We start from the raw sequence: 7,270 nt of genomic DNA, 5'->3' as shown, positions 1-7,270 counted from the left end.
CTCTGGAGAGAAGTCTAGATTGAAGGGGCCTGGGTCCCAGAGTCCAGGTTTGGAGAGCTGGGCTTAGAGCCCTGATCTGGGGAGAAGTCTTGGTCTGGGAACCCAGACCGTAGGGGGGAAGGCTAAATTCTGAAGCTAAGGCTTACAGAGGGGATTTGAATCATGGAGGCTCCCTAAGAGCCCAGGTTTGGGGGCCCTGGGTCAGGAAGCACTAATCTGGGGATGTTGGAGCAGGGAGGCTGAACCTTAGAGCCCAGGAGGAACCCCAATCTGAGGAGGGCTGGGTCCCAAAGGTGGTTTGGAAAAAACCTGCCTGTCTGCTGCCCTGGCACAGTGCTTGGTCTCTATACCAGTGGAAGGAGAAACAGCTGTGGTGCCAGTGGCGGTCTTCAAAGGACACATACTTGCCTCCACCAAGTCCTGTGATGGGGCCCTTGCAACTGCTGCACTTGGGTACAAAGAGCTCTCCAAAAAGACCATGCAATAGGGATCATCATCCCGGGAAGTGAACTGCTGCCCTGCCAGGGGTGTCTGACACCCTGAGCAGACCAGGCATTCTCAATGCCAGTGCTGGTCATGGTATGTCACGTCCCTTGTGTCAGCATTGTGCTTCAGTAGTGGGCACTCCTGTTGGGCACGAGGCAACGGGAGCCCAGCAGCTGCTTACAGCTGCTGCACAGGAAGCAGTACTCATGACACTTCTGGGCTCTGTATTCCAGCTTCCGGGACCCAGGCATGACAGTCCTCCCGCAGACAGAGCACTGGGAGGAGAGGTCACTTCAGCAGCAAGTCGTTGCAGAGCAGCTCACTGTCCTGACAAGTGAAGGGCTCAGCAGCCAGGGAGCATTGACAGAGGCAGCAGCGCTCAAGGAGGTGGCGGTCTTCCTAGAGCCGCTCCTTTGAGTCTTGTCCCATAAGCTGCTGCCACTCAGCACAGGGGGTGGAAAAGTTATTGTCATAGCAGGGCACGCAGGAGGGGCCATCGTCCATCTGGATGTATCTGCAGCCATCCAGGGACATGCATTTTCCACGAAGGCCTCCGTCATGGTGGTTTCGAGTGAGCCCTCCACGTGGGCGGTGGGAGCAGGAAGCCTGCAGGGCGCAGGCCACTGGTATCTGTGGGCCAGGCGGAGGGCGGCTGAGCGAGCTGCTGTGCAGGCTGCGGGCTGTGCATGGGCTGTGTGGACTAGGGGGGCAAAATCATCTTTAAACATCTCCTGTAATTCACTAATAAAACCATCTGGTCCTGGGTTTGGTTTTGTTGTTTTTTGTTTTGTTTTGTTTTGTTTTGTTTTTACTGATTCAGTCTCCTTACTCATTATTGGTTTATTCAGATTTTAGATTTCTTTGTAATTCAGTCTTGGTAGGTTGTATGTATCTAGGAATTTATCTATTTCTTCTAGGTTATCCAATGTCTTCGGGTATAATTATTTGTACTTACCTTTTATGATCCTTCTTATTTCTCTGGCATCCATTGTAATGTCTCTTTCCTACTTTTGAATTTTCTTATTTTGAGTTTGTTGTTTCTTAAAATAGCTAAAGGTTTGTCAAATTTGTTTATTTTTTCAAAAAAGGAACTCGGTTTCATTGATTTTTTTCTACTGTATATTTTCTAGTCTCTCTTTTGTTTATGCTCTAATTTTTTATTATTCCTTCCTTCTGCTAATGTTGGGCTTAGTTTGATTTTTTCTAGTTCCTTGAGATGTAAAGTTATGTTGTTTATTTGAGATCTTTTTTTCTTTTTCAATGCAGGTGTTTATCATTATAAACTTCCCCCTTAGTACTGCTTTTGCTGCATCTTATAAGTTTTGATATGTTGCCTTTCATTTTCATTTCTGAAGATATCTTCTCAATTTCCTTTTGATTTCTTTTTGACGTTTTGGTTGTTCAGGTCTATTTTTAAATTTTCACATATTTGTAAATTCTCCGATTTTCCTTTGTTATTGATTTCTAGTTTTATACCTTTATGATTGGAAAAGAATTGTGGTATGATTTCAATTTTCTTAAATTTGTTAAAAATTGTTTTGCAGCCAAATTTGATTTTTCCTGGAGACTGTTTGGCGTGCACTTGAAAAGAATGTGTATTCTGCTCCTGTTGGGAGGAATTTTCTGTGTATGTTTGTTAGATCCATTTGGTCTATAGTGCTGTTTAAGTCCTCTGATTCTCTATCAATTTTCTGTCTGAATGTTCTCTTTTTGAACGTGGGATACTGAAGGCTCCTAATGTTATTGCATTGCTCTTTCTTCCTTCAGTTCTATTAGTATTTACTTTATATTTCTAGATGTTCTAATGCTGGATACGTGTGTGTGTGTGTGTGTGTGTGTGTGTGTGTGTGTGTGTATACATATATATATAATTGTTATATCTTCCTCACATAATATCCTTTTTTGTCCCTTGAAATAGTTTTTTATTTAGACTCTCTTTTACCTGATATAAGTATAGCTTCCTCTGTTCTCTTTTTTCATAATTTGCACGGAATATATTTTTCTATCCCTTCATTTTCAGCCTATAGGTCCTTAAGTCTAAAACGAATCTCTTCTAGACAGCATACATGTGGGTTTTATTATTCATTCATTGGGATTGAGAAGTTTTATCAATTATGTTTAATTATTACTAGAGAAGCACTTACTATTGCTGTTTTGTTTATTGCATTCTGTCTGTTTTGCAGGAGCTTGGGGGGCGGGGTTTAGAGGTCAGGGGACTGGGTTGAACAAGAGTTTGGAAATGGCTGAGCAAGAGCCCACACTAGGGTCTGTGGCTCCAAAATTTGTGCTTTATGTTAGGTTTTGACAAACTGGAACTCCAGCCAAACCCAGCACACCACCTGTTTTTGTGTAGCTCTCAAGTAAGAATGGTTAATTTATTTTTTCACTTAAATTCAATTAGCCAATGTATAGTATATCATTAGCTTTTAATTTAAATGAAAAAATAAATTAAAAAAAGAAATCTTGTCATTTGCAATGACGTGGATGGAACTAGAGTGTATTATGCTAAATGAAATAAGTCAATCAAAGAAAGACAAGTATATGATCTCACTCATATGCGGAATTTAAGAAACAAAATAGAGGATCATTGGGGAAGAAAGGAAAAAATAAAACAAGACGAAATCAGAGAGGAAGACAAATTATAAGAGACTGAATCAATCAAACTGAGGGTTGCTGGAGGGGAGGAGGCATGGAGGGATGGGGTAACTTGATGACAGTCATTAAGCAAGGCACATGATATAATGAGCACTGGGTGTTATATACAACTGATGAATCATTGACCTCTACCTCTGAAACTAATAATACCTTATATGTTAATTAAATGAATTTATTTTTTTTTAAAGAGCAAAAAAAAAGTGGTTTTTGCACTTTTAAATGGTAGGGGGAAAATCAGAAGAGAAACTTTTCTAACATGTGAAAATACTATGAAATTCACATTCCAGAGTATGTAAGTTTTTTTGGAACTAAGGCATGCCCATTCATTTACATGTTGTCCATATACTTTCATGCAATAGTAGCAGAATGAATAATTGGATAGAGACCCTATGGCCATAAAGCCTTAAATTTTACGATCTGACCCTTTATAGAAAGTCTGCTGACTCCTTCTGTAGAGCTTTGCTGCTCAAAGTATGGTCTGTAGACCAAGAGCAAGAAGTATCATATGGGAGTTTGTTAGAAAGGCAGAATCTCAGGTTCACACAAAAGACCTGCTGTATCCAAATCTGCATTTACAATGACTTGTATCTACATTCAATTATAAGAAACATTGTTATATTAATGTGCTGTTTTGGCAGGTGGATTGAGGGAGGATAAGTCTAGCAACTAGGGTATGAGTTGGCTTCTGACCAGGAGACAGAGGAGGAAGGAACAGGGTCCACAGACATTTAAAGAATGTCTACCATTTGGGGGTGCACAGGAAGGCAGGCATTCTTACCCCTGGCCTCTGAGATTCCTGCATATAAATATACAGAGAGTAGGAAGTCATATGCAAGTTAACATAAAAGTCTGCATTTCATACCATTAAAGTGTGTTTTGCAGGATAATCAAATTAGCCAATATCCAACTTCCCATCTCCAGCCACAGTGTAGACAAAAAAAAGGGGGGGGCGGGGGTCCTGACAAGCAGAAATGCCATTTCTACTAGAAACTGGCCTGAAGCACTGCTGTGGGGAAGTTTCTCAAGAGAAAGTAATTCAAATATTTTGCTAAAGCATTGTTACAATGCTAGAATAGTCATGAATAAGATGGTACAGAGTACAGTCCCCTCAAAAATACTCTACAAGAAAATTTGCCATTGGTCATTTCTTTTTTCCTTCTTTATCTTTCTTTCTTTCTCTCTTTCTCGCTCTTTCTTTTGTAATGAGAACTTTTAAGATTTACTCTTTTAGCAATTTTCAAATACATGATACAATATTGTTAGCTCTATTCACATTTTCTTTATCCATTCATTCATTGCTGAACACTTAGGTTGTTTCCATGTCCTGGCTATTGACAGCAATGTTGCAGTGAACATGGGGTGTAAATTTTTTTAGCGATAGTGATTTCATTTCCTTCAGATATATACTCAGAAGTGAAATTGCTAGTCATATGGTAGCTCTTTCGTAATTTCTGAGCAAACTTCATACTGTTTTCCACAGTGACTGCACTATTTACATTCCTACCAACAATACCCACGGTTCCCTTTTCTCCACATCCTGACCAACAGTTGTCATCTCTTGACTTTTTAATAATGGCCACTGTAACAGATGTGAGGTGGTAGCTCATTATGGTTTGATTAGCATTTCCCTGGTGATGAGTGATGTTGAGCACCTTTTCATATACCTGCTGGTCATTTGCATGTCTTCCTTGGAAAAATGTCTGTTCAGTTCCTCTGCCCATTTTTTAAATCAGATTTTTGGGTTTTCTTCCTTCTTGAGTTGTATGAGTTTTTAAATATGCATTTTGGATATTAACCCCTTATCAGATGTATAATGTGGAAATATTTTCTTCCCCTTCTAAAAGACCAGAATATTCACGGTAAGCTCCTACACCTTTTCTCTAGGACAATACACTAAATGATGGATGCAAGCATTCCTTCCCTCCCTCCCTCCTGGAAGAGACATCTCAGGACTGTGCATCTTCTCTTAATCCCACCGAATCATGCTGTTTGATGAAAAGTAACCACTCTTTCCCTAGGAAGACACACTGAAGTGCCCCAGAGGTGGGTGCAGCCTCCACTTCTCTCCTTTATTTTCTCTGGAGCAGTCTCAGGACTGCGCACCTTCTCTCAATCCAGCAGCACCACACCGGCTGCTAAAAGCCACTCACCTCTTTTCCCTGGGGTTTGGGCTGCAATGCCAAGAGATAGATGCAAGTTCCACTTTTTTCATGTCCTAAAAGAGAAGTCTCAAAATTGTGCACCTTCTCTCAAATCCACAGAGCCATGCTGGCTCCTGGGAGCCACACATCTTTTTTCTTTGTTCTTAGAAGCCCACAGGCATCCTAACAATGCCGACTGCCTCAGCAGTCTGTATAAGGTTATCCAGGAGTAAATTTCTTGGGCAGCATCCCCAAAGGCTCAGGATATTGAGTGCACGCTTCACTCACTCCCTGCCACACTGGCGAAATCTCAGGCCACTGGATCTCCCTTGGCATCTAACTGTGCCGACTTCAGGGAGAAGTTGACCCAGGTACAGTGAAACTACCATTCTTACCTGTTTCACTGCGTTTTTTTCTCCTTGTGCTTATCTGGGTGTTACAACTTCTTAACTGGTCCTTGGAGTTCTCAGAAAGGTATTTTGGCTCAAATATTATTGCTTCTGTGTGTTTGTGTGGAAGGACAATGATTGGAACTTTTTTTTTTTTAAAGATTTTTATTTTTATTTATTCAACAGAGATAGAGACAGCCAGCGAGAGAGGGAACACAAGCAGGGGGAGTGGGAGAGGAAGAAGCAGGCTCATAGCGGAAGAGCCTGATGTGGGGCTCGATCCCGGATCGCCAGGATCACGCCCTGAGCTGAAGGCAGACGCTTAACCGCTGTGCCACCCAGGTGCCCTGGAACTTTTTTTATTCTACCATCTTACTAATGTCACTCTTCAATCGTTTTAATATATTAAACTTTGACACACACAAAGAGCATATTGAAAGAATTCACTTACAAACACAAGTATACAAATTTTAAAAATTAGAATCACTACTGAGGAGAGGAGAGGTAAAAGAAAATATAAAATAAGTATAGCAAAAACCCTACAAGGACAAATTTCTCATCCAACTTTAAAGTAGTTGGGTATTGGAGAAAATAAGCAGCCTATAAGAGGCTAGTAGTGATTTCCTCGGAAAAAAGAAAGATTTAATAAGGAGAAGTGTTTGTGAATATAGGTAAGCTTGTTTGTAACACAGGGAGAATTTCAGAGGACACTGTGAGAAATTCGGATGATACAGAGAGGGAGGAATTAAGTGAAAAGAAGGGTGCCACTGAGACTTTGAGAAACACATGTAGGGATCAGTTTGTGCAAGAATTCACATTTTGGGTGATGACCAAGGACAAAAAGAAGTTACGCAGGATGAATTTGGTTTTAGCAGTCTCCTGAAGATAGGAAGCAATCCAAATTTATAGGCTTCAGCCTCAAGCTGGAATAAAAGAACAGGAGGGTCTAATGTAGGATAAGATACTTCCATTCTCTTAGTCTAGGGGAAGAGCGCAGCTAAGGAGCATAAGTTTTATGGTGGAAGAGGTAGTTCCGGGAGCTGATTGTAGCATCCCCTTCAGAAGGGACGACAATAGGATAAGGTCCCTCCATTGGCATGCTTCAAGTTGGAGCCCAGAGGACAGCATGATCAGCACAACAATCAAAATATAACCCCATGGGGAAAGTTGCCACCTCTGCTGTGTTCATCACTCTGTCCACAGAACCTAAGACATCAATTATGCAATACGTATCTACTAAATGAATGAATTAGATAACAGTGAGAAACTGGAAACAGAAAACCAACAAAAGGCAATTAGTCAAATAAGTATGGTATATCTTTACAATGGAATTTGATGAAATAAATGGAAATTATAATTTGGAAGTACACTATTAATATGGAACATATTTACGCTATATAATTAAATACTAAGAGATTGCAAACAATATTTTGTATGATTCTTTTTTGGTAAATAATTATTCATAGAAAAAACTTAAGAAGAATGTACACTAAAGTATTAACTATAGCTATTTCTGGATGTTATAAGTGATGCTTTATTTTTGTTAATACAAATTTATGAATATTTCAACATGGATTATGATGAAATTTTGAAAGTACA

The 7,270-nt window shown here is 40.3% G+C and overlaps 1 pseudogene; it reads right to left on the bottom strand.

Moving 5' to 3' along the window:
* Window positions 1-211: 211 nt before the first annotated feature.
* LOC113256342 (four and a half LIM domains protein 3-like) lies at window positions 212-5,353 on the bottom strand (annotated as a pseudogene).
* Window positions 5,354-7,270: the final 1,917 nt, after the last annotated feature.

The sequence above is a fragment of the Ursus arctos genome, unplaced genomic scaffold, assembly GCF_023065955.2.
Source record: "Ursus arctos isolate Adak ecotype North America unplaced genomic scaffold, UrsArc2.0 scaffold_4, whole genome shotgun sequence".
Taxonomy (NCBI): domain Eukaryota; kingdom Metazoa; phylum Chordata; class Mammalia; order Carnivora; family Ursidae; genus Ursus; species Ursus arctos.
This window is presented reverse-complemented; position numbering and strand designations above follow the sequence as displayed.